This window comes from Gigantopelta aegis, chromosome 3 (genome assembly GCF_016097555.1).
Source record: "Gigantopelta aegis isolate Gae_Host chromosome 3, Gae_host_genome, whole genome shotgun sequence".
Classification (NCBI taxonomy): domain Eukaryota; kingdom Metazoa; phylum Mollusca; class Gastropoda; order Neomphalida; family Peltospiridae; genus Gigantopelta; species Gigantopelta aegis.
Window position 1 is genome coordinate 26,902,669 of NC_054701.1, and position 5,805 is coordinate 26,908,473.

Below are 5,805 nucleotides of genomic sequence, written 5' to 3' on the forward strand. Positions count from 1 at the left end.
AACGTACATTTCTCTGGAAACACTACTATGAACACAACAAGAAATAAATCGAAGTAATCAGCATTTAAACGCCCCGAAAATGCTTCATAAACAACTACTTTCATCTAGGAAAAGTACTAGTAGCAACATGATAGTTACTTCTTGAAGTCGGCCATTAACTTTATTGATCGGTAACGGACATTACTGAGACGCAAGCCAGTCTTCAAATGACGTAAGCACCAACTGTCTGTCATTCCCATTAAATTTTAACATTCTGCGCGACTTGCCAGTGGAGAGAGGCTCGTCTATCTTGCACAGAATGTCTTTTCTGGCGACCCAAATAGATCGCCGAGCTTTGTAATTGTTGCGACGGAGTGTCACGAAGCGTAGCTGAATGTGGGTGCTGTCGGGTTTCTTTCTGTAGTATGTGTATTAGTGATTAATATGTGGATTTTTTTGTATCACTTAACTCGAAAATGATTGATGTAAAGGTATTTGACGTAAAACATAGGATTGTTGTGGTATTAGAGCGGGACTCGTTGCCTACCGTTTGGTAGTCAGGAATTGCCAAAAAAAGACATAGGTTGGTCTCTGACTGTAATGAGAGCGTGTTTATGTCCAAATGTCCGTCTAGCTCTCTTACAGTCAGAGTACTCGGGCTATATATTCAGTAGACGCTCAGTAGTTGACGACTCTCAGTGTCTACGATCTATACTACTGTGTGTATATATATATATATATATATATATATATATCATTTACAATATCCATATTAAACGCACACAAAGGTGCGCACATTATTACACTCTACGGAGTCAGAAAATATCCACAAATTAAAATAAATTATTATTTTAAAAAAATCTATAAATGAAGAAATAAAGAACGAAAAAAGAACATTCGAAAAATGACTATTATTTAGAATCGATTTGCAGTCATGCTTGCTTTGTGCCATATTATAAGGATCCAATTGTATCAGTGAAAAGTATCTTGGTCTGGGTGTGTTTATTTTGGTATCATTAGAAGCGCTGCATTTCGTAGAACATCTATTAAAATCAGCTTTCGGGAATTTTTATCAGACGTATTAATATTTTAAGCTATTTTAAAGGAAAATAAACCAAGGTTTATCGTGATAGACTACTTTCAACTGGGTGTTTGCTCAGTTAGTTACGTTATTTGTGGTTGTGTCTGCGACAGGGTGAGGATGACTGCCCATGGAATCAAGCTTGATACGACTGGCTGGTTGCCCGTTTGCAGTCGTAACCACTAACAAAAGAAAAGAAAGTTTTCCACAGTACCATTGGTGGACTTTCACACCTGTGACAAAACGAGATATTGTCACGGGTTTCTAACTTTCTTAGTTGAATTCAGACCCATGATAACGCTGTATATGCATTCAGAGGAACACAAGTATTTTATTATAAAAACAAATATATACAGGGGCGGCACAGTGTAAACAATAGTGGTACGGCTCAGGGTTGCCAGACTCGCCTTTCAAATTACGTGTAAGAACATTTTCAGCCGTCTGTGCCGCCCCTGATATATAGGCACTGTTACTGGTGTTGATGCTAAATACATCTAAGTTTAGTAAATAATTAGGAGCAATCATTAAAGTAATCACTGATTACGATTACATTAGCAATGTAATCGATTAAGATTGCGATTACATGACATTCTCAAACAATGTAATCGATTACGATTGCGATTAAATGAAAACATGTAATCGATTATGATTACCCCATCTCTGATATATATATATACATGTGTGTGTGTATATATATATATATATATATATATATATATATATTAAAAACAAACAGTTGAACTTGAACATCCATACGGCAACTGTAAATCGTTTCAAACTAGCATTAAGCTAAATGCAAAAGAAATTTAATTAAAATGTTTTAACTCTGAACATCCATAGGTGCAACTATAAACTAAGTTTCATTGATCCAGGACTTGTACTTTGGGAGAAACTGATCTAACGTAAAGCTTTAATGCAGAAGTTGACGACACTGCCATTAGAAAATTCATTCCTCTCTGTGTGTGTGTGTGTGTGTGTGTGTGTGTGTGTGTGTGTGTACGCGCGCGCCAAGGTGGATCCAAGATTTTGTGAATGGAGGGTCACAAAATTCTAAAAATGGCAATTTGAGTTTGTCAAAGCCAAATGAGTTGAACTCACAAAAGGAAGCAAGAATTGTTGGGGATTTGCAAGCCTCTTCCCCATAAAAGTTTGAGATGAAGATGCCCAGACCTGTTTTCTTGACAGCATTGTGTTAATTATTGTGGATGATGATTTCATTTTTTTTTTTGAAAGTCATAAAAAAGGCTACTTCAAATAGCTGAGGATCTCTTAGTTTGTAGACTGCCAGAGAATAATAGTACTAAGTTTCAGAACTATTTGATCAAAACTTTAGAAGACAAGACTTTAAATGTTCAATGTCAAAATTTATATTTAAAATTTAATAAAAATTTAAAATTTCAAAATATCTACTTCTTTGTGAAGAAAGCCCCCCCGAGAATGCTTAGTCGAAGTTTCAGAACTATCTAATCAAAACTCTAGAAGATAGACTTTTGACTTTTTAATGTTAAATTTCTATTTAAAATATTTAAATTTAATAAAAATTCAAACTTTTCAAAATATCTATTAGTTTGTGAAAACTGCATAGACTATTACCGAAGTATAAAGTTTCAGACTTACCCTAAGAGAAGATGGACTTTCAAATTTTCAATCAAAATGTTAAAAACATTTAATATAAATTAAATTTAAAAAAAATAAAATTCTATTAGTTTGTGAAGACTACCACTGAAAATATTTATACTAAGTTTTAGAACTATCCAATCAAAACTCTTGGAGAAAATAGATTTTTGAATGTTAAATGTCTATTTAAAATGGTTATATTTTATAAAAATTCACAAATTCAAAATTTCCAAAATCTCTATTAGTTTGTGACGACTGCCCCAGAGAATCATAGTACCAAGTTTCAGAACTATTCGATCAAAAGTCTAACAGAAGGTAGACTTTAAAATTTTCAATTTCAATAACATTTATTAAAAAATTTTAAAATACATTTTCTTAAAAATATCTATTAGTTGAGGTTGCCCCAGAAGTTTCAAGTTTCAGAACCATTCAGTCAAAACTGTAGAAGAGAGAGTTCAAAAGAAAAGTTGCCGGACACCCAGACGGATGCCAGACAAATTGGTATTAGAAAAGCTCTGCTGTCAAATGTCATGGTGGAGCTAAAAAGTGGTTTGATATTTAGATGTGAACAGAAACAGAAACAATGATTATATTTAACATTTTTATCTTGACTGATACACTGTACAAAAGTCTTAAGTATAATTTTTCATAATCAGAAAAGCTGATATAATAATTCGAAAAAGAAAGTTGTAACAATATCAGTTTCCTTTTCAAGAATTTCAGTTTCACATAAATAACCAAATAATAAAATCAGAAACAAAATGTAGTGATAATCAAATAAGAAATAAATCTCATCTATATCAGTCATATCTTGACAAGATATATAAAGCACTTTGCAAATAGAATTCGTCAGTACTATACCATTTACACATTTATAAACATTTTGACACAACATAATAGAATATCACAACAATGTCAAACAAACAAACAAAAAGAGAAAAAAGGCATTAAACGTAATACTGCGTAAGAGACTACAATTTTACAAATTATTAGAAATCACTCATCTTAGCAAACAAAAACATTTGGTCATAATGTTGATAGGAAATATGTAGTCAACATACTGAGGTGCCAAGGAAAGCTTCAGAAAAAAAAATCATCACAAAATTACGATAACTATCTTCATTATTAAAATCATATAAAACTGATGAATCAAACTTGACAAAAATGTAACTACCAACTTTATAAAAGACCCCATATTGCTATTTTATAGCCACAGTTTGCACTGGATTAATTCAGAATATAGGCGATCTACATTTTTAGTATCCCAGCGGGCACTCATAACTTCTTACGGTATAGCATTATTGGACAATTTGGCATTTATGATTTACAAATCAGTCACCTTGGTAGATATATTGGCTGTTATTTTGGTCAAATAGTCTCTTTTTAAAAAAATCATTTTATAACAAAATTTTAAGATTATCTTTGAGTTAACTTGGTTAAATATTCGGCATCATTTCATAACAGCACTTTGGATTTCTTAAAAATTTGTTTGACTATTTTATTTTAAGTATGCATATTGTTATAAGTAATATGTCGGTAACATACAACTTCCTTTCTTAAAAAATATATTGCGTAAGTCAAACACAAATTAAGAAATATAAATTGTTATTATTCAGTGTGATTTATTAAATGGAGATTTTTAGCATACTATAATGCATGATACTTGGATTAATGTATGACAGTGGGATTGGCAAATGTATGACAACACTAAAAATTCACATGGAATAACACATAAGCCTTTCATAATATTCAATAGACAAAATATTTACTCCAAACTACTCTGCTTTCATATTTTATTTTGTAGTGGTTCTAATACGACCAGCAGAAAAGGTACTGCCATTATTGCATACAGCATTTGTCATAACAAATGTCAATATATAGTTTCAAGTCATACAATCCATATTGAAGTGGTGCATTATACATAAATAAATTAACACATTTAACATGTAGTTAAATAATATATATACTATAATAACTTGGGATGATTATTCTAAATATATTGTTGAATTTTCTAAGAACTACTTCTTAATGACCAGGGCCCCGTTCCACGAAGCGATTGTAGCCCTAAGATCACCTTAAGTGCATATGGTAGCTGTGCTCTTAAGGTGATCTTAGGGCTAAAATCACTTTGTGGAACGGGGCCCAGGGCCCTATTCAGACTCCACGAAGCAATCTTAGTGCTGAGATCATCTTAGTGCACAAGGTAGTTATAAACTTAAAGTGATCCTAGTGCTAAGATTGCTTCGTGGAATTGCCCTGGGGCCTAATTATCAAAGCCACATCACACTTTCATTAAAAGTACTTTTGTATTGTACTGCAAGATCAGAAAGTTGTTAGAGGTTAGTGAATTAGATCCAAAAAGTATATAAAAGTATATTTATATTTATACATATACTCGCTAATTCAAACTGAAGGTTACCGCAAACAGATTCATGTTATACATGTTTTATTAAGAACATAAGAAAAAAAAAATCATATTACAGATACATTACTTGTAATAATCATATTTATATACCTTGAAATACCTTACAATTTATTTTATTTCTAAATGTACAATTAGTATGTAACAAATGACAAATATTGTGACAGTTGTTAATCATTCAAAATAACATACCTATATATTTACATGGTAGAAATATAGAATAAACTGGTAGAAACATGTAAGCATTAAATAGATGTTTTCTGCAACAGTTGTCAAGAATCACTTCATGTGAGACACCAGTGGCTCATAACATTCTATTGGCCATACAATGCCAAAACCCACACATTAAACACAATACAGGATCAACCTATTAAAACACAGGATTATCGTACCAAAACCAAAGCTATACATTCTTGTATATGGTGGAAACTGCTGTTATTCATGATTTCTTTATATACTGATGGAAAGAAATATAAGATCACATCAACACTAATAGGAAAGAGTGACTGCAACCAAAAGCCTCATCCACAATGTCAGGAAGTTAACCATTACTGACATTCATCCTCATATTACTGACATTCAATCGCACATTACATCACTGTACTATATACAGATATTATAACACTAATAGTGACCGATATTTGGTCTACAATACCAAGTGTTCCCTTATTTCTTTCGCTCGGTATATCTTCATATCAGAATGCTC

At 32.0% G+C, this 5,805-nt stretch overlaps 1 long non-coding RNA gene across 1 annotated transcript; it reads right to left on the minus strand.

The window, feature by feature from the left end:
* Positions 1-3,264: 3,264 nt before the first annotated feature.
* LOC121367788 lies at positions 3,265-5,799 on the minus strand. Its single transcript, XR_005957435.1, has 2 exons — positions 4,805-5,799; positions 3,265-4,751 (listed from the first exon to the last, which is right to left on the minus strand). It is a non-coding gene; the product is annotated as an uncharacterized LOC121367788 (long non-coding RNA).
* Between the last annotated feature and the right edge of the window lie 6 nt (positions 5,800-5,805).